Source organism: Euprymna scolopes, chromosome 7, assembly GCF_053919585.1.
Source record: "Euprymna scolopes isolate OS-2025 chromosome 7, ASM5391958v1, whole genome shotgun sequence".
Taxonomy (NCBI): Eukaryota; Metazoa; Mollusca; class Cephalopoda; order Sepiida; family Sepiolidae; genus Euprymna; species Euprymna scolopes.
In genome coordinates this window covers 83,238,371-83,265,490 of record NC_136488.1, presented here as the reverse complement: position 1 = coordinate 83,265,490, position 27,120 = coordinate 83,238,371, and the positions used below count along the sequence as shown (strand labels likewise).

Below are 27,120 nucleotides of genomic sequence, written 5' to 3'. Positions count from 1 at the left end.
GAACAGGAAGGAAATGCCAAACACAAGTTTTAAAAAACTATCAGAGTAGGAAACCTTTCGGAATCCAAGAATCTCAATAATAAAGGAGTGGGCTTTTACATATTGGAGGTATTTACATTGAGGGAGCCTAAATACAGCATGTTTGTCAGAGCACATTCCAATGAAGTATTTACAAGTCAGTACAGTGCTGACTTCCCAGCAAACCCAACAACTCTCATAGCAGCAGAGCAACACCTGCTCACAGAGCCACATTCAAATATCTGGGGAGCATAATGTCTAACACCTGGTCATTGGATGACGAGATCCAGAATCGCCTCAAGCAAGCATCAGCATCCTTTGGTCCGCTAAGAAGAAGGGTCTTTCAAAACAGCAACCTCAGCCTCCACACGAAAATGCTAGTGTACAGAGCAGTATGCATCACCGCACTGCTGTGTGGATGCGAGTCTTGGACGACCTATAGCTGCCATATGAGAAATCTGGAGATCTCCCATATAAGATGTCTCCAGAAGATCCTTGGCATCACATGGAGGGACAGAGTGCCACACACAGGTGTTGGGAGGGGAAGGCAGCTGCAGCATGGAGTCCAGCATGATCCCATGCTAATTCAGGTGGCTAGGGCACATCATTCGAATGCCCAGCCACAGTGTAGAATCTGCTATGGTCAATTACTCCAAGGCCGATGCAATGCTGGTGGGCAGAGGAAGCATTTCAAAAACCATATCAAGATATCCCCAAAAAACAAACCATTCTTCACTAGAGGAACTTGCCTCCTGCTGGGATCTCTAGCACCCCCTTTGCTCACAGGGAGTGTACTGTATTAAGAAGTAGTGAATACAGGCCATACAGCAAAGCATGCAAAAAGGCATGCTTGCCAGGCTATCTCTGCTCCACCAGCACCTCCTTCATATGCATGATCTGTGACTGTACCTGGACTATTTAAATATTAGCAGACTCACAAAAAATCATCACCACTGAATAACGATGGACAACCAAAACGAAGACTTACAAGCACAAGGACATAACATTGCAGTGGTAGACAGTGTGGGGCATTAAATTAGACTTATTTTTTAAATCCTGTCTAAGGAGACTAGTGGTTAGCCACAACACTTCATGCATGAGCAAATGGGGGCTTTATAGAGATATAGGATACAAGCAGTCGAGAGAAGTTTCTAGACTGGTAGAGGAAGTCCACCTTCTATGTATTTGTTCCAATTCATATTACCCCGTGAATATTAGGCTGAAAAGTTTGAATGCTGGACTCTCAAGTAAGTACTATTAGTCATGACAAGCTATGGCTTGAAAAGTTTCTTATAATTGTTAAAAAAGGAGAGGAAAGTAGTATTAAACCATCCATTTATAGCCCCATTTCTTTAGCTTAATACAGAATCATAATCCTGTTTAAGGAAATGCTTAAATCATACACAAAACAAGTATTGAGAGCTTTATTAAATAGTAGTCAACAAAAGCAAAACAGAAAAGTTAATCTATTTTGTAATACTAAGCAGACGTTCTCAAGTGGAAATCAAAACACACTTGCTGACGAAATTCTACTGTCAATATTTTGAAGATCTTTTGAAGTATATAGACAAACAAATGAGCAAGACACATATCCGCCTTTAAAAAAATAGACATGTTTATATATTTATACTAGCAGAGATATCCGGCGCTACCTAAAACAAACCTAATCGCCCCCCCCCTCCACCCCGGTTTCTCTCTCCCTCTTTCATCCCTTTATTCTCTGCTCAACCAATTTCTATCTCGGGACGAACAAACGCACAAGTTTTTATAAATTCCTTAAGGAATTACTTGGTATAAAGGGAATTAACTCCTGGATAAAAAAAAGACAAAAAATAAACAAAAAACAAAACAGAGTTACTTTCTTTTGATTAGTACACTACCTAACTGGAAAACTGTCCTCCACTAACTGCTCTGATGAAATCTGTGACAGTTTAAGGTCAAAGAATGTCTTTTTAATATATTTTAGTGATTATTCATCCAGAGTGTTGTGGTGGCAACCACTTATTTGCATATGCAAATAACATAACACTATAAATGGCAAGCCTAGGTTGGCCTTTGTGTGTCTTACTCAAATGCCACCGGAAGTGACGCCGAAGAGCGTACATGTCCTCCCACCAAGACTCTCTGACTCGACACCGTCATTTGTACATATACCTTTTCTTTATTACACTTATTATTGCGTTATCTTGTTGTTTGCGTCTTCATTGTATTTCCTTACTAATTATTGTTCAACCTTGTAACCACAACAGTTGGCGACGAGATATGAGGCGTCAAATATAACACTTTGACGAAGAACTATTTAAAAAAAAAAGAAAAAAAAAAGTACAACGCAAAGGTTGACCATTTTTTTTAAGGAATGCAAAGTGTTGACGAGCAAACGGATTTTACGCTAAAGAGAAGTTTCAACTCAAGTGAAAAAAAAAAAAACTCTAACGTGGCAAAAGCGACAATTTACGCCGTTTTCTGGGAATCCGACTTGCAAACGAATGTAAAAGTGAATTTTTGTTTTGTCGCTACACGACAAATCTTACTAAAGGACCAACTTGCAAACGAAAAGCGAACTTTGTTCTGTCGCAAAAACGACAGATCAGACCCGTATTACGAAAAGCAAGGAAGTAACCTACGAAAAAAGTTCACCAGTGGATTCTAATTACTGTTCTCCGTAAACAAAACAACAACTAAAGGACTTTTTAATTAATGTTTTGGTTGACGTCGATACTAAAAGGAAATACCACAGCTAAAACTAAAATTCAAGGAAAGGATTTTTTTTCTTTTCTTGAAGTTGTCACTGAATAACGGATAATACAGTAAAACGTCACGGAAAAAAAAAGGTAATCTCAATTTAAGAGGTATTTTAATTACTAAAATACTAGAGAAAAAAAAAAACTCAAAGAACTAAATGTACTGCATACATTTATTCAATTGTGACTCGATTAAAAAACAAAAAAAAAAAACAAAAAAAACAAACTTTTATTTTGTGGAAAGAGTTACTTATTAGTAAGTGTCTAAAAACGGAAAGTCAATTCCATTTCGTGATTCCAGATAAACCTGTTTTATTTTTTTTTTGCAGCGTGACTCGCAAAAAGAATATATTATTGCAAGCAGCGATATTATTATTGAAAACAGGAGCTTACAGCAATTTGCTTTTTTGTTGTAACCCAAACCGGTGTATATTGTACATGGTACAATATTTTTTTTTTAACTACACACTAAAAAAAAAAAAAAAAAACATGGAAGACTTATCAAAAATGTTCATGCAATTTTTACAAGCACAGGCTGAGCGGGATGAATGCAGACAAGCTACACAAAACGAGTTTTTGCAAACACAAATACAGGCACAGGCTGACCGCGAGGAAAAGAGAGAGGACAGATTATTGAAATGGCAGCAGGAACAAGAAGAAAAGCAGAAAATGGCACAATTAAAGCAGAAAACTGCAATTGGAACAGGAAGAAAGGCTTAAGAAACTACAATTGGAATATGAAGAAAGACAAGATGAACGTTTTGCTAAAACACTGGAACTACTAAAGAGTAATCGAGAAAATGTCGATAGTCTTAATTTCTCCCATACAACTATTTTTAATAGCATGGACACATTTCATTATGTGCCTGAGGAAGAGAAGAATTTTGAAGCATACTACACAAGATACGAGGATGTTTTTCAACTGGACTGTAAAAATTGGCCAAATAGTCAGAAAGTGAGCCTCTTACTCAGAAAATTGGGTACATCAGAACACAGCAAATTCGTAGATTACATATTACCTAAAAAAACTGCGGAATTAGAGTTCATGGAAGCTGTAAAATTACTAAAAGAATTATTTAATCCAAATATATCTCTTTTTCATAAAAGATGGCTGTGCATGAATCTAAGAAAGATGGACAACCAAGATTATTTGACATACGCATCAGTTGTCAATAAAAACTGCGATAATTTTAAGCTTGCAGAACTAATGGTAGATTTTAAATGTCTAATCTTCGCTCAAGGGTTAGTTTCCACGAAAAATGCAGAAATACGCAGACGAGTGTTGTCTAAGCTGGAATCTGAGCAAGATTTAACCCTCCAGAAACTAGCAGAGGACTGTGAAAGGGCCATTACACTAAAAAAGGATTCAAAAAATATAGAAGAATCCGGAGTGGCATATGTAAGAAAAGTTAGAAAATCATACGCACCAACCAAGAACTTTACAAAGAAAAGCAATGGAATGGGATATTCCAAAGATAATAACCATAAATATAGTACAGAATATAACAAGCCTCTTCCTAGATATAACTGTAAGAGATGTGCAGAAAAGCATTGGGAATCAGATTGTCCTTATAAAAAGAAAAAATGCTACATTTGTAAGAAGGTGGGACACAAAAGCGATTGCTGCAGATATAAAGATTACACCAGAAAGAGAGTACAGCAAACAAAATCAAATACAAAATTAGACAAAGATCGGCGAAAATACGTAAAAGTGGAAATATTTAAAACATCAATAAAGTTACAACTCGACTCCGGCTCCGATGTTTCTATAATAAACCTGAATACGTGGAAAAAGTTGGGAAAACCGGCCATGATGAAAACTAGTAAAGCAGCCCGGACGGTAATTGGTGGTGGTATAAAATTTGAAGGAGAAGTTGTCCTCCCGATAAAATTGAAAGGGATTTCGAAGAAATTAAAAATATTCGTACTAAAAAATAGTGAAAATCTGTTTGGAATAGATTTAATTGAGAAATTCGGACTATGGGATAAGCCAATCAATACATTCTGTAAAAAATTAGAATGTTCTTCTCCAACAACAGTAAATATAAAAGACGATTTAAAAGAATTATTTCCTGAGGCATTCACGACTAACTTAGGTTGCTGCAATAAATTCAAGGCCTCGTTTGAACTTAAAGAAAACGCCAACCCAATTTTTAGAAAAAAGCGAAATGTTCCGTTCGCTGGGTTGGAAAAGATTGATAAAGAATTAAATAGATTGGAACAGACGGGAATTCTATCAAAAATAGAACACAGCGAGTGGGCAGCCCCCACCGTATACGTAAAGAAAAAGAATGACGAAGTTAGAGTGTGCGCAGACTTTTCGACCGGGATCAACTCCCTATTAAAAGATCACCATTACCCCCTACCAAGCCCAGAGGAAATATTCATGAAGTTGAATGGGGGTAATATCTTCTCCAAGATAGACTTGAGCGACGCGTATTTGCAAATACCGGTCGAGGAGAATTGCTCAAAAATACTATGCATCAATACGCATAAGGGATTATACAAATACAACCGATTGCCTTTTGGCATCAAAGTAGCGCCTGCCATCTTTCAGCAAGCGATGGACACCATGCTAAGTGGTATTGAGTGCGCATGTGCATACCTGGACGACATTGTTGTCAGGAGCAAATCCCTAGAAGAACATAAGGAACATTTGAAACAAGTATTTACTCGAATACAAGAATTCGGCTTTAAAGTAAAAGAAAGTAAATGTGACTTTTGTATGAGCGAGATTAAGTATCTTGGACACATATTAAACAAACATGGACGACGTCCAGACCCAGACAGATCTGCGGCAATAAAAAATATGCCAGCACCCGATAATGTAACAACCTTGCAGAGTTTCTTAGGACTCGCAAATTATTACCAATCTTTTATTGAAGGAATGCATAACTTGCGAGCCCCCTTAAATAATCTGCTTAAAAAGGATACACCGTGGAACTGGACGCAAGAATGTCAAACCGCTTTTGACAAAATAAAGAGCGCACTAACATCCGAATTATTCTTAACGCACTTTGACACAAACTTAAAAATAGTCGTCGCTAGTGACGCTAGCTCCTACGGCTTAGGAGCATGCATTCAACATATTATGCCGGATGGGTCTAGAAAACAAATAGCGCACGCTTCGAGAACGCTGATACCAGCTGAAAGGGCATATTCACAAATCGAAAAAGAAGCGTTGAGCATAATCTTTGCCGTGACTAAATTTCACCGATATTTATATGGTAGACAATTCATACTTGAAACCGACCATAAACCGTTAGTCACGATCTATGGATCAAAAAAAAGGATTGCCGGTATACACCGCAAATAGATTGCTGCGCTGGGGTACAATACTACTTAATTACGATTTCCAGCTACAACATCTAGCATCGAAAAAGATTTGCCATGTGGATGGACTGTCAAGACTGATACCACAGAAACACAATCTGGAAGAATCAGTCATTGCAGCAATTCGGACAAATGTTGAAGTAAAAAATATGGTAGCAAACATCATTAAGGAACTACCCATAACTTTGTCGGACATTAAAAGGGAAGCCGAGAAAGACGAATATATAAAGGACATAAAAGAGAAAATTATAACAGACACAAAGGTGCAGGAAGTTTTCTCCATATGTGACGATGTGTTACTGTACAGCGAGAGAGTGGTAATACCCAAAACATTGCAGAATAGGATGTTAAGAGATTTCCACACAGGACATCCGGAGATAAATCGAATGAAGTCGTTAATGAGAAGCTACGTGTACTGGCGTAACATGGACACTGACATAGCGACAACAATTGATAAATGTAAAGGATGCTAGTTAGCGGCAAAATCTCCACCTATAGTACACAAACCTTGGCCGAAAACCGACCAACCATGGTCGAGAATCCACATGGACTTCGCTGGTCCAGTAGGTTAAAACTATTATTTAATTGTAATGGATAGTTTCACAAAATGGCCGGAGGTAATGCGTTGCAGGAATCCAACAACGAACAACTCAATAGGGTTCCTACACGAGTTGTTTGCAAGATTCGGTGTACCAGACACACTGGTCACTGACAACGGAACGCAGTTCACATCCGCAGAGTTTAAGGAATTTTGCGACACGTTCCGAGTGAAGCACATCACGACTCCGCCGTATCATCCAAGGTCGAACGGCCTCGCGGAAAGGTTCGTGGACACGCTAAAACAAGCGTTAAAGAAATCCATTGGAACACCAACAGAAAAAGCTTTGCAACAATTCTTGCAAGTATATAGGATTACACCATATCCTAGTACACCATCAAACATATCACCAGCTGATCTAATGTTTGCCAGAAAGGTAAAATCAGCGTTTGACAAACTATTGCCAAGGCAGGCAATTATCCAAAACACTACACACACGAGAAGAAAGAAATATAACTTGGGAGATCGAGTATATTTTAAGTGCTACAGAAATAACACATCTTACTGGGAATGTGGAGTAGTGGATAAACGCATTGGTGATTGTACATACATGATTAAAGGTCCACAGAATATACATAAAAGGCACCTAAATCAGATAAAAAACGTCATATCCAAGATGATGATGATACGACAACAGTCGAAGAGGAGGACACTATAGATATCATATACGAATCTTTTAATTTGGAACCAACTCAAAATGCACCTGAATCCCGAAGATCAGGTAGGAAAAGAAAAGTGAATGAACCATTAATGGTAAACCCAAAAAGAAAAAGATATTGAAATCTGTGTGACTTCAAATCTTGGGAGGGGGGTGTTGTGGTGGCAACCACTTATTTGCATATGCGAATAACATAACACTATAAATGGCAAGCCTAGGTTGGCCTTTGTGTCTTACTCAAATGCCACCGGAAGTGACGCCGAACAGCGTACATGTCCTCCCACCAAGACTCTGACTCGACACCGTCATTTGTACATATTGTAAATATACCTTTTCTTTAATACACTTATTATTGCGTTATCTTGTTGTTTGCGTCTTCATTGTATTTCCTTACTAATTATTGTTCAACCTTGCAATCACAACACAGAGGAATGTCAATCAAGAAAATACCAACTTTGTTAATATTTTTTTGTCTTATTACTTTTAGCTGGACATACATACACATTTTCCCTTTATTTTATAGAAAATGTATAGGGTTCACCAGTTAACTAATTAACTGATTTCTTAAAACAACTGATATGAGTAAGGAGTCCAAGTGTGAGCTATATTTATCAATTCATGCAAAGGGGATATAAAGGGGGAGAAAGCCCTTCATGAAAATTCAGATATCTCAGATTTTTGTGAAGTGTTGACGCTTAGCATTAGGCATCAATGAATAAATATTCCTCAAATTCTAATTTCTTTGAAGAATTGAAGAGATCTTTGAAAGAATAATATGAAACAATATCGCATTAGAAAATTATACTAGATTTGCATTGAATTTGATCCAGAGTCATTAGACACCAATGAAACAAACTCCTTTTAATTTCAATTCTTTAAGACATATTTTAGACACTTTCTAGTATCAGAATCATGTATTTAGGATTTGGATCAAAATTGGAATAAGTATTCTAGATATAAATATTTCACTAAAATATCACATTTGCTATTATAAATATCAGTGCTAAAATGTTCCATTTTCTCAATAAATCGGTTAGAGATTTATGGACATAAAGAATTTATAAGTTCTTTTCTAACGATCCTTATATTTTCAAATGAAACATTAATTTAAAAAACAAAACAAAAATAAAATGAAAATATAGCTTTAACTAGCCTGAGTGCCTGGTGTTGCTCGGGTGTTTGGAGGTGTGCGTTGAGCAAAAAAAAAAAAAAAAAGGGGGGGGGGGGTAGTAGGCAGGCAGGCAGGCTCGAACATGTATCGTGAAGGAGGAAAAGAACATATAAAAAAAAAGTAACATCTTTGCTATTGCACCCATCACCAAACCGGAAGTGAAAATGTTTAAATTAAGTCTAGTCAATCCTAAAAAGGGGATGACTTTCGAAAATATCAGCGAAAAGGGGAGGGGGAGGGGGAAATGCTTTGGTAGGTAAGTATGAGGATCGAACCCATACGCTTGAGGCAAAGTTGTAAATTAAAGTGTGAAAAAAAAAAAAGTGCGACGGTTTTAACCATTGGGCCACCGCAAGATGCTAACAGAAACACGTTTGAATTTATTTAATTACTTGGATTTGGCAGGTGCACGTTTTAATGACTTAATGAGGTCAACTTTTGACTGCGGGTAGCATTTCATTTAGTGCGGGAACCTTCCCCCCCACCCCAAGACGTTGGGGGTAGGGGGAAACAGATCCCCTTATCCAAATTGAATAGCAATTGTTTATGGAAAATATTTCCACATTGATCAAAGCTGATTGCTTTTGGACATTTCCAATGATAGACGGAAAATACCGCCAGAATTAGTGTCGCTTTTATTATAGGAAAAAGACTAATCCACATGCGGTGAGCGACAAATGTTCAATATTTATCTTCCCGAAGTCGAGCAAATTAAATAGACAGGCGAGCTCCATTGTTAACTCTGAGATATTACGATTTATATGTGATATAAAAGGTTTTAAAAAGTTGTGAACCGACTGATCACTTCTTTGAAAAAAGCCTTTTGTAGACAGAGAAAAAGCGAACACACATACATACATTTTCGCTTTTATATTTATAGATAACTATTTTGATGAAAATTTTCTGAATATTAAATAAGAAAAAGGCCATTTTCACTATAATTATTACTTGACCATTGTCTACAAACAATTTCATTGTTTAAAATTTTCCAAGAACATATTTAATAACTTATTTTTACTGTAACATGTAACAGAATCAAAATAGCTTTGCATTCTTCCAGCAAATTTATTCATTAAACTGTTCCAATAACAAAGAGAATCTAAGGGATGTAATCATAGCATGACAACAATAGGTGATCATTATCATTCTTGATAGTTCAGTCTTGGAACCGATATTGCCATTCAATTGAACAATTACAGGTTCTTTCATGGCTGCTTCTGCTCAGCGATTCAATAGATTCATTGAACTAATTGCATCTAAAATGCAACAATTTCTACAGTTATGTTTTCAGATTTGAATAGCAATTAACTGAGAAAATCAACTTGATTTTTGGAAAGATTGTTTGGTTGGCCAGTTTTACAAGAAATAAACACTTTTTTAATTTTCTGACTGACCTCTATTTGGAAACTATTCATTGTATACAATTGAACACAAGTTGCTCTTTTAACCATAAAGAGAGATGGGTTTAATACCTGTTGCCCTCCCCCCAATGATATTGGTGTATAAATTTATTTAAAAATTGAACTCTACACAGATCATGGCGATATCCAAGAAACTAACCATGCACTTTCAATTCTGGCAAAAAAAAAAAAGCAAGAGTTCTTAAGGCGTTGTTCAGTTACTAATATCGGCATATCAGTGGGAGGTTCTTGCAGCAGAATCGTGGCTGGGTTCTTATTTAGAATTTGACTTAATTAAAAAACAAAAATACAAACAATCTTTATGATGTGCAAACCTGTTATAAAACAAAGGTCATATTCCAAAAATCACGTAAATTAATAACGTATTTAAAAAAATATTTTTTTTTAACTAATAAAAATTTTTTTTATTACCAAGCAAGGCGTTATTTTTTGATTGCTCATGTTTTATAAGGGAGGGGGGGGTAACTCGATTTCAACTATTGAGATGAAAATCAGCCTTATAATGGACAAAATTTACTCTTAAAAAATTCACTAAAAATCGTGAATGAATGAATGACTTTCCATTAAAAAAAATACTTGATTAATTTACATGACTTTTGAAACATGACGTCTTCGTTCTGTGATGAGTACATACATCAAAGAGGTTTCTGTATTTTTGTTTTGTTAATCAAGTAGAATTCTAAGTAAAACCCTGTGGCTGCAGCGGAGAAAAATATAAGAAATAAAGCTGAACGCTTAGACAAGCAAATCACGCTGAGAGGAAAGAAAGAGAAGTTTGGTTTGTATCTTTCATGACGTATTAGCCCTTTGGGGTTATTTAATGTGAAAACAATATATCATAAATGATTCATTGTTGAACATTTTACTTACAGCTAGAGACAGAGGCAAGCAGAGGTGATGAGTGACAGAGTGTGTGTGCGGGGGGGGGGGCATACAATCTTATTCAAACTCTCCCTTTCTCATAAAATATTTCTCAGTGCTAGAACTGATACTTGAGTTATAAGGGAATATAATCTCGGAGTTGGCCCCGGGTATCACCAGACTTCTGCATATCACTGGCTGGAGGTAAAATGTAGATAGATAACTACCTAAATACAATTTATTTATTTTTTTTTTTTTTTAAACTTAGGAGTTACCACTTATCAAGGCCCAAAGGCCACTTGAGGATAAGGATTAATGAGTGTAAGGTGGTAGTGTAGTAATCGTTAATGGTGTAAATTGGGTAAGATTTGATTATTTATGGGGCTGGTTCAACAAGAACTTGTTTCAGTACTAGTGCATTTTGTTTTTAATACTAACACGTCACCATTTAAAAGGCAAAGGCAAAAAGGCAGTCGAGGATAAGGATTAATGAAATAAACCAAGCTTAATTACTACTTTGATTACTGTTGACATTGGATTTGAACATGACTGTTTTAATCTGAAGAGAAGCAGTCTTGTAGAGTGCAATGGATTAAACAGAATTTGAACTCGCTATAAATGCTTCCACCTAGTGACAGAATATTGGGCAGATCTGTTGTGCGCTGTAACATTCATTTTAAGTGAAATTGCTGATTTGATCAAAGAAATTTTTTTTTTTTTTTTTTTTTAAACACAAAGGAGTGAAATAATTTCTTTATAGAATTTTAAAATGATAGTAATAATAGCAAATAAATTTTTTTATTGATAACTAATTATATCATTAATTTTATATTAAAAAAGAATTAATTTTAAAACTAGTTCATATCAAATTTTGGTAATAAAAATAGTTGATGACATCAAATTTAAACATGACTATACACCTTTCTGCTTGAACTTTTCACCGAGGATGGAGTAGATATAGTCTTGCTACACGTGTTTTTATTTTTATCTATATACTAGCATTTCGGCCCGGCGTTGCCCGGGTGTTTGGAGGTGTATGCTGAGCAAAAAAAAAAAAAAAAAAAAAAAATCCGATCAACTTTTTTAGCTTTGACCCCTAGTATGACCCCTTAACATTTGTGTTGGGCTCAAATCAAGTTATTAAGTTAGATATAGGTTCCTTGGACATGGATCTAAAATTTCAAGTGTTTAGACCCCAAATTGTTGGAGGAATTTGGTAGAGTTCTCAAAGGTCAAATCGTTGAAATTTGACCCCTTATCAGCCAAATTTCTGTCCGAAAACCAATCACATCGATTTTCCTAAATCTCAATACCCTGTATATCAAAATTCGAGTCTGTAGACTAAAAATTGACAGAGTTATTGCGTAGGGAAATGTACACAGACAGACAGGCACGTGCACTTTTATAGATATATAAAAGCGAACGTGTGTGTGTGTGTGTGTGTGTGTGTGTGTGTGTGTGTGTGTGTGCGTGCATTTCCCTACGCAATAACTGTCAATTTTAAGTCTATAGACTCGAAATTTGATATACAGGGTACTGAGATTTGGGAAACTTTTTGTGATCGGTTTTCGGCCAGAAATTTGGCTCTTAAAGGATCCAAGTTAAACAATTTGACCTTAGAGAACTCTACCAAACTCCAACAATTTTGGGTCTAAACATTTGAAATTTTAGATATAGCTTCCTTGGACATGGATCTAACTTAATAACTTGATTTGAGCCCAAAACAATAAATGTTAAGGGGTCATAATAGTGGTCAAAGTTAAAAAAAAATTGACCGCTTTTTTTTTTTTTTTTTTTTGCTCAACATACACCTCCAAACACCCGGGTAACGGCGGGCTGAAATGCTAGTGTATGTATAAATTCATTTGCACCATCATCATGAACTAACCCTCAGCTATGGACAAATAGCTTTCTTTTTTTTTCTTTCGTTTTTTGTTTTGTTTTTTTTTTGCAAGAGGCCACTCGAGGATAAGGGTTAAAGAGTGTACAGTGTTCATAAGGACAATATCATAGTAATCGTTAGAAGTGTAAATTTGGTAAATTGGATTACTTAAGGGGAACGGCCAATCAAGAACTTGTTTACATTGGACTTGAAGAGGACCATATTGTAGTCAGCTGGAAAGCAGGTAAACGGAAGAGAGTTCCACAGGTGTGCAATTCCTAGAAAGAAGCTTTGTTCACGGAATCTACGTTTAGGTTTAGGCACAGATAAAGAATGGGGGAAATTATTGATAGTGCTTTCAGCCAAACGAGTGTTTCTTGTGAATGTTTGGTGAGGTGGGACTATAGATTAGAGCTCAGACGAGCACTTGCCATGAAAATAACAATAAAACAGAAAGAAAGACAACGTCTCTTCTGTGAGAAAGAGGTTGCAAGGAAGAGAAAAGGGCGTCCTTCATTAGGCTACAAAGTCTATTCTGAATTTTGTCAAGGCAGGATAAGGTCTTCCTAGCAGCTCCTGCCCAGATGTGACAACAATACTCCATCCTTGGACGTACTTGGCTCTTATATAGGTAGAAAATTGCATCAGCAGGTAGATATCTACTGGATTGATAGAAGGATTCCATCATTTTTCCAGCGACTTTGGGAACAGATTTGATGTACATATTCCATTTTAGATCATGAGTAAAAGTCAGGCCCAGAAGCTTGTCAAAATATGGAGCCTCCCCAAGACAAGAGCCATTTATTTCAATTGATGCCAGATGGGGATCAGAACGTTGATGATGTAAAGATAGAAGCTTGGTTTTAGATGCATTGAAAGCAACCAGCCCCCCCCCCCCCATTGTACACCATGCTCAAGATCAGTGGAGAGAGAATCAGAGAAAATTTGGTCATTTACGGCCTTTGATGTGCTGCCATAGATGGTCAGCAAAGATGTCTACGAATGATCTAATTCTAAGGATGTGATTTGGAAGATCATTAATATAGATCAGGAAGAAAGTTAGACATAGGATGGACTCCAGCATTAATACTGTGAGCTTCTGATTTCTGCCCATCAACTACTACTCTTATGAACCTATCAGAAAGAAATGATTTAATAATTGAAAAGACATTTCCAGCTATACCATAGCTGGAGATCTTGTGAAGCAGACCTTTATGTCATATGCTTTGGGAAAGGCAAAGGCTAAGAGAGTAAACACTGAAAAATCTGGTTTTAAGTCCCGATAAGCAGACGGTGAAGCATTGCAACACCTTTCTGGCGACTCCTGCAACTGTGCTGGCTCTAATCGTATTGGCTTGCCTTTCCATTGGACTTTATCTGCAACGCTGAAGAGGGGACCCTAGTAACTGGGCAAACCTAGGTCTCCTTATCCCTTGCCCAGGAGAGGCAACTTCAACTGTATAACCACAGCAGACATTGCAGCGCACCAGATGCAGAAAGCCATGGTCTCATGAGACATAAGGTTGCCATCATCAATAAAATAAATTAAAATTCTAAAGGATATATTGATAACGACATTTATGGTATAAGATCCTTAAATTTTAAATATGGCTTAACTGATCCTTACATGCACTGCCTTATTTGTTTATATGGCATAATCAAGTTGACACACCAGTTCTCATTAGATCACTGAAGTTAAGCAATGATGAGCCTTTTGGTCAATATCAAATGGGTGGCGTCCCAATTGGAGATACTAGGCGCTGTATATATTTACCAGATCATTTGCATGGCTGCGACGAGGCGGTTTAATTACCATAAATATCTTTACTCGATAGTAGTGGACAACTACTATTAAGAACATCATGGGGAGCAATCTCTGAAAGATGTGATGCCACTCATTTGGTTTACCTTTAAATTTGAGATTTAAGCCATAAATACATTACACATAACTAGACTTAAACAACTTTTATTATTATTATTATTTTCAAGGATATGAGTAGAAAAAAACCCCCTGATCATGTGCTAGTAGTAGTAGTAAATATAGTTTAAATAATTTGGAGAATATTTAATTAGTAAAACATTAATCATAGTTTATAAAAAAAAACAAAAACAGAAAGCACTAATTTCAATGTATTCCTTATGCTTGCCATTTTCTTTCAAAATTATTTAGATGTTACTTAAACTTCTCTTTGAACTAGGGAGGAGGTGGGTGGCAAGAAACCGGAAGAGGGTTATTTTTTGATAGGGCTCTAGAGGCATCCTGAATTTTATTTGGGTGGTTTCAATAGTGCTCTAAATGGGAAAAATAAATTACAGTTTTACGTTTGTGGTATACAGTTATCCAAAAGTGTTCAGGCTAGAGTATGTGAATTTTGAACACAGCAATGCCTGAGAGAAAAAAACTTCTGCATTTGTTAACTGGGAACCATAATAGCAATAATACAGTATTATATAAGTTAATCCAAAGTGCCCAACATTATCAATAGAGCAGATATGTTTACTAGACCTTGCCCGGAAGTCATCAATATCCTAGATTGATAGAACAATTCTACATAGAGCAAGTGTTTTTGAAACACTGTTGTCCAAGAGGAAGATTTTCATTGTATTTTGTATATCATAAAAGGTAGTCTGTGTTGCTCAGCAGCCAGTGTTCAATATCCTAGATAAAACAGGTGTGTGCAATAATACAGTAGTACACTTCCAATGTGATACATGCTTGATGAAGAAGGGAAGATAAAGAAAAATCAGTGTTGCCTGGGAATACACTAAAATAAATATGTTTCATTATATTATTAAGAGAGAGGGAGAAGATAAAGTCGGTATTGCCCAGGAATAAATTAAAACAAATATAGATTTCATTTTTAAGCAAATGGGTGGGGAAGAAACTTGGTATGACCTGGAAGCAATAATTTTAAAACTGAAAGCTCGGGTGAGTGACTCACACTGTTATTATTTTCAATATGTTAAAATAAAAGAGAAATGGGCTGGGTGGAGGTGAAAAAGGGACAGAAGAATGTGAAAAAACAAGGACAGAGAAAAAGAGAAAGAGACAGATTGAGAAAGAAAGATAGAAGTTTTAATATAAAAATGCTTCATACACATAACCTCTATTTTTTTTTTTTTTTTTTTTTTTTTTAATTATTCTAAACATAAAATTTACTTGTATTGTTTCGGCATATAAAACTGAGCTTGGACACTGAAAAGAAAAATACTGACTCCAATTTATCCCACAACTTTAATGCATGTCAATTAATTTTCAAATTCAACCTGATCTGTTGTTCCTGCACGAAACTGGCATTGGCTGAACCGTTTCCTTAGATGATTTCCGATTATAGGTCATTCTAACTAAACATCCAAACTAGACCCTCAAGATGTACATGGAAAATGTGCATACATTAGGGATGGCTTCCCTTGTGATAAGGACATCTCCAAAGAAGACCCTAAGTTGCCCTACATATGCTTCAGTGTAGCACACTTGCTCACAGCACTGCTTTCGTATTTGCCCGATATTGTTCCCTCACAAGAATGGAGTCATTATCTCTGAAAATATTTCAGAGAAAGTTGGCCATATCCTCTCTGCTCATCCCTCTACCAACGTTCACGACATTGAATAGCTGACAGTTAAAGGAAGTTTTTATCATTTTTCCCTTGCTTATGATCCAACCCATATTGTTGACGAACCCACTTGTGTTCTCGATGCCAATGGACAATTTGCAAGTTTTCTAGATTTTTTTTTCAGACATGTTGCCCTGAATTGTACTCATACTTTATTCTGTTTCAGCTGGAATTTTCTGATCATTCATTGTCATTGTTACTTTGTGTAAAATCTTGGCAATTTTTCATTCTTTTATTTCAACATGCATACCTGTGATTCTAGCTTTGTGAACTGGTTATCATTCGTCTTCCGGGTTCTGAATCATTAAATTAAAACAAAGTGTAACAAGACCTCTGATGTCCCAGTCAGCCATTACGTAGTAATAGTCTGACGGAGAGGAGTTTTTCAATGTTCATATCAGAAATACTCTATGCTTCATGTTTGAAAAGGACAAAAAGGATAGCATCAAACATAACAGACAGTTACATACCCGAAATGAAAAAAAAAAAAAAAAAAAAAAAAAACATGCATACTTGTGATTCTAGATGAATAAAGCCTTATTAACTGGTTTTCATTCGTCTTCTAAATCATTACAATTTATTCATCTAGAATCGAATCCAAAATGGACCAATTTATGAAACTACAGCATTTCGATAGTAACCTTCAGCGCTTGACTCTGCAGACCATTGGGCACATTGGCTGTGTACATTCAACAACTTCCTGAGGTCAATCGACTGTCCACTAACTAGCGAACTAGACCTTCTTACGAATTACATCTCCCATCCAGTGCACAAGTTAATAGCAAATTGTGACTCATATGAATCAGCCATCGCTAAACTCCAGTCTCTTTTCGTGAAGCACTCTAACATTGTTCATTCTAGACTTCTTTTGGTAACCTCTATGCAGGTCTGGTGAAATGATTTTTTTGCAGGAGCTAGATTCGCTTATTGCAAATTGTTGCCTTGAGGCAGTAATAATCAAAGAACATCGTGACCAATCGGTTCATGATGCCCTCATAACAGGCATTCACTCTCATACAATTTAACATCGACTTTTAGAAAAGACACTCAATCTTAAAGATGTTTCCGACTTAGCTTGTTCTCTAGAAACAGCCCAGAAACAAGCCGAATCTCATATCAACCTCACACCATGTGGCGCCACGGCGATAATCGACGACATCCACAAATTAATTACCCCGCCCATGATATGGTTTGTAGAAGCTGTGGTAAGGGATATTTCCAACTAGTCTGCCGATCAAATCGCTCCCCTAAGAAGGTGACATCTGTTTGTGAATCAATCACATCTGTTGTAACCGCTGCATCACTTGATTGTCTGTCAAAAACCATAATTAAATTTTCAATGAATGGAATAATCCTGGAGGTTCTGGTGGATACTGGTAGCTCAGAAACCTATATATCATCGGACATCATCTATAAGTACAACTGGCTGACACAAATTTCTTGCAAGAAGATAACAATGACATCCACAGCCTTAGCAACAGTAGATTAGGTCACTGCTATGCGACATTAGAATACAAAGGGTTTACCTACTCGCGTTTCAAACTTTCAGTCCTTTCTTTGTTCAGACATCTTACTTGCCATGGCTTTCTCAAACTACACTGAAAAGGTAGAAATACCCTTTGGGGGTTACAAAGATCCTTTCTCTGTATGCGCTATAATGGCATCCTGTCTTGTTTCTCTATCACTATTCGAACATTTATTGCCTAGTTGCAAGCCTATTGCTACAAAATCCAGAAGACACTCCCCGATCCATCAACAGTTTATACAATTTGAAATTTATGACCTTCACAACGGTGTTATCGAACCCTCTTGCTTTCCCTGGAGAGCACATGTTCTAGTAACCACTAATGATTGACACAAGAAGCATCTTGTCATTGACTATAGCCAGACCATCAACTGGTTCACGTACCTTGATACTTATCTTTTACCAAGAATTGATGAACAGTTAAAAAAAAAAAAAAAAAAAAAAAAAAAAAAAAATCGCTTGCTATTCTGTTTTGACTACCCTAGACTTGCACAATGCGTATCATCAAATACCAATGCAAGAAGAGAAGAAAGTCACAGCTTTCGAAGCCTGTGGAAATCTATTCTGCCATATTCCATTTGGTGTCACAAATGGCGTATCATGTTTCCAACGATCGATAGACAATCTAATAAAATGCAAGAATGTTGCTGACACTTTCGCGTATGTTGGTAACATCATTATATGTGGCTGTAATATGATGGAACATGATGAAAACCTGAATCGTTTCTTAGATGTTGCCAGGAAGTATAGCATAAGTTTCAATGAAAACAAGAGCTTTATGCGACCTGAGAGAGTCACCCTCTTTAGGTATGAAGGGCCATTTGGAGTTGTAAAACCAGATTCGTACTTTGAGATATCTACCTTCGCTACAAGATGCTAAATCACAATAGCGAGTTGTCGGAATGTTTTCATATTATGCTCTCAGATAAAATTCGATGGCTAGCACAGAAACAAGTCTTCCCTCTACCTGAATCCTGCTTAGCGGATTTCATCAACTTTAAAGAAGAACTCAAGTATGCTTCACTTACGACAATCAATTCCAACATACCCCTTACCATAGAAATCAACGCTTCGGATGTTGCCCTAGCTGCCACTCTCAATCAGAACTGCTGTCAGTTGCTTTCTTTTCTCTTTCAGTCAGCAAGTAACATTACTCTTTAGTCGAAAAAAAAAAAAAAAAAAATACATTCCATTATCTTAAAGCAGTGTGTAAATGGAGTCACTACCTTATCAGTTCCGCCTTTAAACTCATTACAGACCAATGCTTTGTAGCTTTCATGTATGACCTGAAACACTCAAGCAAAACAAGGAATGAGAAGGTAGAACGCTGGAGAATCGAACTATCAGCCGTTACATTTGATGTAATATACCTTCCAGGGAAAGATAATGCAGCCGCAGACACTTTCGTGAGCGGTCTGCTCCTTGACTAATTCACCAGTCTATAAGACCTACATATTTTATTGTGTCATCCAGGCATCACACAAATGTCTCATTGTGTATGTTTACGTAACCTTTCTTACTCCATCAAGGATGTTCGATAAACTATTGTGAACTGTTCTGTTTATGCAGAATTAAAACCACAACTTTTTCATCTCACTAATTTTAAGTTCGTCAAAGTGACACAACCATTTGAATGCTTAAGTGTTGACTTTAAACATCACCTGCCACTTAATAGTCGAAACAAATCTCTATTAACAATTATTGATGAATATTCATGCTTCCGTTTTGCCTTTCCTTGTCAAGTTATGTCCTCACAAAGTCATAAATTGTTTCTGTCAACTATTTTTACTGTTTGACATGCCTTCCTTTATTCACTCTGACAGCAGTCAGTCATTCCTTTCAACAAAACAGATTTTTTTGTATAGAAAGGGAATAGCAACAAACTTCATAACCACCTATAACCCACAGGGAAATGGCCAGGTAGTTATGGAAAATGATATTGCTGGCATTGAAGTCATGAAGACTGCCGATTTCTCATTAGGAATCAGTTTTGCGCGATGCCTTACATTCTATTCATTTGTTATTGTGTACTGCCACTAACGCTATATCTCACAAGCGAATATTCCAGTATAATTGGAAATCAACATCTTCTCAATTGGCTTTTGAATCCATTGCTGGTCTTCATGAAACATAACGTGCAGTCATTTAAGTATGAACTCTTTGTCAACAAAGTTGAATTGCTAGAATGCAACCCTCAGTATGCTCATGTTAGACTTCCAACTCGGGGAAACAGTGTCGTTGCGTAACCTTGCCCCAAAACCACAAAATGTAACATATAATACTAAGGATTTATCTCACCAGAGACTCCATCTCTACAACCAGATGCTTCATCTGAAAGATGCATCCGAAGAACCTTGTGAAGCTCACAGGCTGATATAACACTCGATAAGAACCTATCGAAACTCATCCTTAGACAACGTGTCCATTTCTATAATCTAAGAAACAGATGCTTGAACTTTAACCTTTGTATATCATTTGTGAGAAATTACATGATTGAATTGCATCACTTCATTGGTTGATTGAATTAAAACACTGTTTTAATTACAGCCTTTCTCATTGGTTGATTTGAATTTTAACCCACGCGAGCAAGTCTAAACTTAAAAGCTTCAGTCCAAGCTAATCTTTCATGCACACTGGACTCATTTCTATCTCCTTATTAATTTAAGGGCCTTTTGGAATCCAATTGTCATAGTACCTTTAAGACAATTTAACCTACCAAGGTAGGAGTTCCTTTCTTGACATAATACTGTCTTTCTAATCTGCAAAGAATGCTGATTTTGGATTTACTTCTTTGGCAGAATTATCTGGCCTGTTTCTATTGAAATGCTGATTAAATGGATCCAAACCAAGAACTATTGAAAATCTACACAGACTTTTTACCTATCACTTCTTACGAAGTATTAACTATCAAGCTTGATGAGTGGCAAAATGATGCAACATAATTTTGCAATTAAGAGACAACTGGCTTTAATCAACCAGCTAAATACGCTTTTCAGAGTTATGTCTATTTTCCACTCTGCCAAAGTTCTAAACTATGTAAGAATAAAATTCTCACACATTCCGTAACCCCTCCCTGAACTTTTCCCACTCGGAGTGAAAGTCATATTGGCATTGTTACTTTGTGTAAAATCTTAGCAATTTTTCATTCTTTTACTTCAGCATGCATACCTGTGATTCTAGATGAATAAAGCTTTGTGAACTGGTTATCATTCGTCTTCAGAGTTCTGAATCATTAAATTAAAACAAAGTGTAACAAGACCTGTGATGTCCCAGTCAGTCATTGCGTAGTAATAGTCTGATGGAGAGTGAGTTTTTGAATGCTCATATCAGAAATACTCTATGCTTCATGTTTGAAAAGGACAAAAAGGATAGCATCAAACATAACAGACAGTTACATACCCGAAATGAAAAAAAAAAAATTCCAACAAAAACCAAATATACCCCTGAATGCACTACTGCTATTGCATGCAGATCACTATTTCAATTGCTTTCAACGAAATAAATGTTCAGAAACTAGAGGCGCCTTCAAGACTGCCAGCAGGCACTGCAAACACAAAAGTGTCTTGCTCTGACTTAAGTTTAAAGTAACCGAGTAAAAACTTGGTTCCCACAAGCTTTGGCACATAAAAAACAGGGTTCTGAACAAATGTGTATCTTACCTCCTAACCATCATCAACAGACCCGAGGTAATTATATTATGTTAGCATCCAACAAAAGCAAACTCTTCACTAAGAATTTTGTATCCAATTCCACCCTGTGTGATCGGGGCTGCCTAACCCCTGAATTTCCTCCCAGAACTGAAAATACTTTGAGCAACATTCTTTTGTCCATGATGAGACTTATCAAGAACCTTGATTCCAGCAAAGCAACCGACCCTGACAACAATGCTAAAAAAAAAAATAAATAAAATAAAAAAATTAAACCAGAACGAGCTCCTATACTTACAAAGCTGTTTAAATACTGTGTAAGGAGAGATGCTTCCCAACACCTTGGAAAACCTTGACAGTCTGCTCAGTATTTAAAAATATGCGAGATCAGTCTTCTGCTTCTTAGTAGAGACCAATCAGTCTCCTGTGCACCATGAGTACATTTCTAGAGTTTGTGATAAATACAGAAGTTGTCAACCATCTCAGCAACAAGTAATATGGTTTGTCTTGCGAGATCAACAGCCGACATGCTGACGATACTATCATACAAGATCAGTGAATCTATTAACAGCTCTTGACATATGTAAAGCATTTGATAGGGTTTGGCACAAAGGTTTACTTCACAAGGTTTCCCACTACAGAATAACTAGAAATGTCCTCAATTGTCAAGTCTTTTCTCTCCGATAGGTTTATTAAAGTAGTCATTTATGAGCAGAAATCAAAAGTTCACAATATTTAATGCTAGTGTACCTTAAGGATCCATCTTAGACCCAACTCTCTGATCTTCAACAATGATCTATCATCAACATTTATGCAGATGACACTACCATCCATAACAATACTTCAAAGGCTAGCAATGACCAAGACCTGTCTGACTCGCCTGACCTTGAGCATGTACGTAGATCAATGTTGTAAAAAATGGCTAGTTAGTTGTTTTTTCACCACCACTTTAAAATCTAGGAAAGGACCCTTTAGTCTTCCTGCTTTCTCTTTCTCACAGAAGAGACCTTGCAAGTCTATCATTACTTTTATGGTACGTGCTCGCCAGAGTTTCAATCTACCCCCCCCCCCCGTAAAACTTTCCTAACAAATACTTGTCTAGTTATAACAACTGTCAAAAATTTAGTGCTTAAAACTAAAACAAAAATTCCATGAACTTGCTTCTTTTCTAGATATGTCCATTTGTGGAACACAATGCCGTGGGGATGCTTCCTAGCTGACAATAACATGGTAGTTTTCAAATCTAATGTAAATAAACACGTGTTGAACTGTCCTATTATAGAACTAAAACCTGCCCATATTACATTATGGTGGACATGATTTTGTCTCACTGTCTACCTAAAAATCATTAACCCTCAGCCTAAAGTGGCTGCCAGGGCCTTTATATGTGGTGACCAAAAAAAAAAAAAAAAAAAAAAAAAAGTAATTAAAGATCTCACAAAAATATTTAAACAAAAGTACAAAATTATTATGCCAAAAAGTAAGAAAATTATGATAATGTAATTACATTAAAATAAAAAAGTAATCTAATCTATAAAACTGTGTCTGTTTTCAATTTTCAAAGTGCATCTCCTCAGCGACGCAAATGATTGCAGTTCTTGTGGATCATTGTTTTTTTTTTATATAAGCCAGTAAAAATAGCCGCTAAAGATCAAAATTGAAAAAAAAAAAAATAAATAAAAAATAAATTTTAAAAAATGGAACTTGACAGCTGCAAGTTGACAAAGTTCTCTTCTACGTATGCACAAATATACATTCATATGTTAAACTATTTCTTATCAGTTAGCTGTGGTTTTGATACTAATTAATAGCACCCAATTTTTTTTTTTTTTAACTTTAAATCACTACTATATATTGGGTACAATATAATAATCAATAGAGAATCGGCTTTATAATAAACAAAAAAACCGCATAAAGTAAAATATCGTATTTAAGCATATTTTATGATCAGGCAATGCGGGGCACCCTGCTCGTGATTAAAATATAATAAATAAACCTATGAAGATTCAAGATAAAAAAAAATAGATGCAGGTGTATTAAATGCCATTTATTTTGTTGTGGAAGAGTTTAAAAATTGTGAATCCATCGTAACAACGCAACATTCCTTTCAAAGTCAGTTTGCCCTCAATCAATCTCATATTGTATGAAAAATTGAATATTCAGTGTAGCAGTAAGTCCTAAGGGGCATATCAGAAAGAACTGTTGGAAGTAAATCATACACCATCTATGATTATGCAATCCCTACAGCTACATACTTAGAAAATAGAGCTGTTAAACTTAATAGTAATATAGGACAAGAGAAAGTAGAAACTCTAGTTGAAGACAACGTCCTTAATGAGGCAGACTTAAACGAAGTTGAGGAAAAAGATAACTAAATACCAAGCTCTTATGTAAGATATGAAAAGAAACTGGAATTTTAAGATCTCTATCATTCCAGTAATCATAGGAGTTACCAGGTTAATAAAAACTATTTAACGATATTTAAATTTTTTACATGCGAGTCACCACTTATCAAGGTCCGAAAACCACTCAAGGATAAGGGTTAATATGTGTACGGTAGTCACCAAGACAGCAGTGTATTAATAGTTAGCGATAGAAATGGGGTAGAAATGAATTATTTAGGGAGGAGGCGACTCAATAAGAACTTGTTTCCATTTGACTTGAAGATAACCACACTGTAGTCAGCTGGAAAGCAGGCTAGCAGAACAGATTTTCACAGGCAGGCAGTTCTAGGAAATAAGCTCTGTTCATGGAATTTGAGTTTAGATTTAGGCACAGATGGAGAGTGGGAGAAACTGCTGGTGTTTGTTGTGGTTATACGAGTGTTTTTTGTGAATGCGTCACTAGAGGGGACCATAGATTGAAGCTCAGACAAGTATTTGCCACAAAAATAATAATAGAGTAGAGACAGGTGAATCAAGTACAAGAGTTATCCAAATAATTGTACTTAAAAGGAGGTTAGAATCCTAAAAATATTTCTCGATTGGAGTCTCTGAAATAGCAGATAATGTTACATTTGGTAGAATGCCCCATCCCCAGAAAAATAACTTTAGCGAATATAACTGTTTCCCCAGATAGTCCACGCAAAAACACATTTGTATTGCATGTCTACTCAGTCAATTCATTAAAAAGTGGTATATTGATTTCAAATGCAATCGTACAGGCACAAATGATGCTGAACTGTCTAAATTTGGCAGTTGTCTTGAAGAACAAAAGATGTCTACAAACTCATTTTGGGCAATCATAAATCAAAGTTACATGATATAGCAGAAGAACTGAAAACTTAAAGATACCAGAAGGCAATGTATTCACCATTTTGCATGAACATTTATCAATAAGAAAACTGTTCACAGTGAGTGTTCTATTGGTTAACAGTGAATTAAAAACAATGTGTTGAGGATTCAGAGCATGGTTTGAAACTGTTTCAATGCAACAAAATGGGAATTTTGTTGCATTGAAACATGGATCCAGCACTTCACTCTGGGATTAGATCGGCAATCAGTTGAGTAGACAGCAGCCAGCAAAAACTGCCCAAAGAGGCAAACATCAGTAAGTAAGGTGTTAGCCTCCGTATTTTGAATAGCAAATATTATATAGTTATCGCAACATTCAAAAGGAAGAAATTACCAAGAAAACGGTCACAAATGAAGAAAAAAGTTAATCTTTCACCAAGATAATGCACCATGTCACAAGCCGACCGCAAATTTATATGAATTGCATTATGAATTGCTTTCTCATTCATTCTATTCTTCAGACAACTAAGACAACTGACTGTTGCAGATCTAAAGAGGATGCTCCAGAGAAAGAGAAAGAAATATGGCTTTAATGAAGTGACACCAGAAACAGGTGTATTCCAAAGACACAGACAAACCGCTCTACAAAGAAACAGACATGAAATTGTTAGAGAATCGTTGGAATCTATCACTCTTGAAAGAGTCTATAAATTCGAATTATGTACTAAAAGTTGTTGTCTTAAGCTTAAGATTTATTGAGGGATGTGTTATTTATCACTAGGGCTATGACAACAGCATATTCTTTCCATTGTTTTGACTCTCGAGTGTGTATCCGTTGATATCTTATATGCTTTTATATAGAGTGATGCGGCTTTTGATTGATTAACTGTGTCTAACTGTGCCGGATATATACTTGAGAGTCAAAACAAAAGAATATTCTGTTGTCATAGTCCTATTTATCACACATGTGAAACATGAAAGACTGCTTTATTGCTTAGGTCTGAATGAAGAAGTTTGCTTTCAAGCTGGCTTCGTGATCCTTTGGCTAGGAGCAAAGTATAGTATCTGTTCTAACACTACACTTTATCTTTTCTGTCCTCCAACAGTAAAGGAGAAATCTATCTACTGAGGAAATTTTCATTTTTGTCTTAATTCAGAAGCCTTTTTTCTTTCTTTTTTTTTTTTGTGGCCACTAGATATTCCCAACATTAAGAACCGACCTTGTGTCATCTACTAAAATGAAATAATTGACTAAGATGATAAAAGTTATACAAGACCGTTTATTTATTTTTTTTCAATGTGAAATCAGACAAACATTATTTGATGAAAAATTATTTAAAAAGGAAATGTAGTTGAGAAATTAGTTCCAAACGATTTATTTTGGTTCACCTACTCACTTGCAATGTATTTGTGTTAAATAAATAAAATAAATATAACATGAGATAAGCATTTTTAAATTGCCGCATACATCTCAGGCAAAGTAGCCATCTTTTTAATCACATAGAAAGTAAACAAGTGACACAAGATGGCCCAAAACTGATATTCAAGGTTGGGTTTGTCTTACAATCCACAGATGTATGAAAAAGTGGTGAAAAAAAAAAAAAAAAAAAAAAATGTATAACATTATCCAAAGGCAAGATCAGTTACTTTTCTACCTATCTGGAAAAGTTTTTAATTGTTTTATTCACTTTAAAACGTTTGTTAGGTTCGAAAAAAAAAAAAAAAAATAGTTGAGCGTTAGGTGAGAACAAGAAAAACAGCTGCGAATTAACACCTAAATATTTAAAATTTTGATAATGACTTCAAAATAAAAAAAATTATACAAAATACTGTTTGAAACCCACTCAATATATTACCGTGACATAGATTGGGTGTTTTTTGTTTTTTTTTAACAAAGTAGTAACCATTCATCAAGGCCCGAAGGCCACTCGAGGATAAGGGTTAATGAGTATACAGTGGTCAAGGAGAACATGTCAGTCATCGTTAATAGTGGAAATTTAATAAATTGGATTACTAAAGGGGATGGCTCATCAAGAATTTGTTTACGTTGGACTTGAAGACAACCATATTGTAGTCAGTTGGAAAGCAAGAAAATGAAACAAAGTTCCACAGGCGTACAGTTTTAAAAAAAGAAGCTTTGTTCATGGAATCTACGTTTCGGTTTAGGCAGAGATAAAGAGTGGGGGAAATTATTGATAGTGGTTTCAGCTAAACGAGTGTTTTTCGTGAAAGTCAGACCAGTGGGGACCATAGACTGGAGCTCAGGCGAGCACTTGCCATGAAAATAACGATAAAGCAGAGGTGTCTGACAGTATTTTGTTTTATTTTTAAATCATTATCAAAACTTTAAATATTTAGGCGTCAATTCGCGGCCATTTTTCTTCTCTCTTAACACTCGACACTATACGTTTTTCGAA

At 36.0% G+C, this 27,120-nt stretch overlaps 1 protein-coding gene across 12 annotated transcripts in view; it reads right to left on the bottom strand.

The window, feature by feature from the left end:
- Positions 1 to 27,120, bottom strand: part of LOC145279808 (kinesin-like protein KIF2A) — a 148,206-nt gene that overhangs the window by 100,460 nt on the left and 20,626 nt on the right. The window lies entirely within an intron of this gene.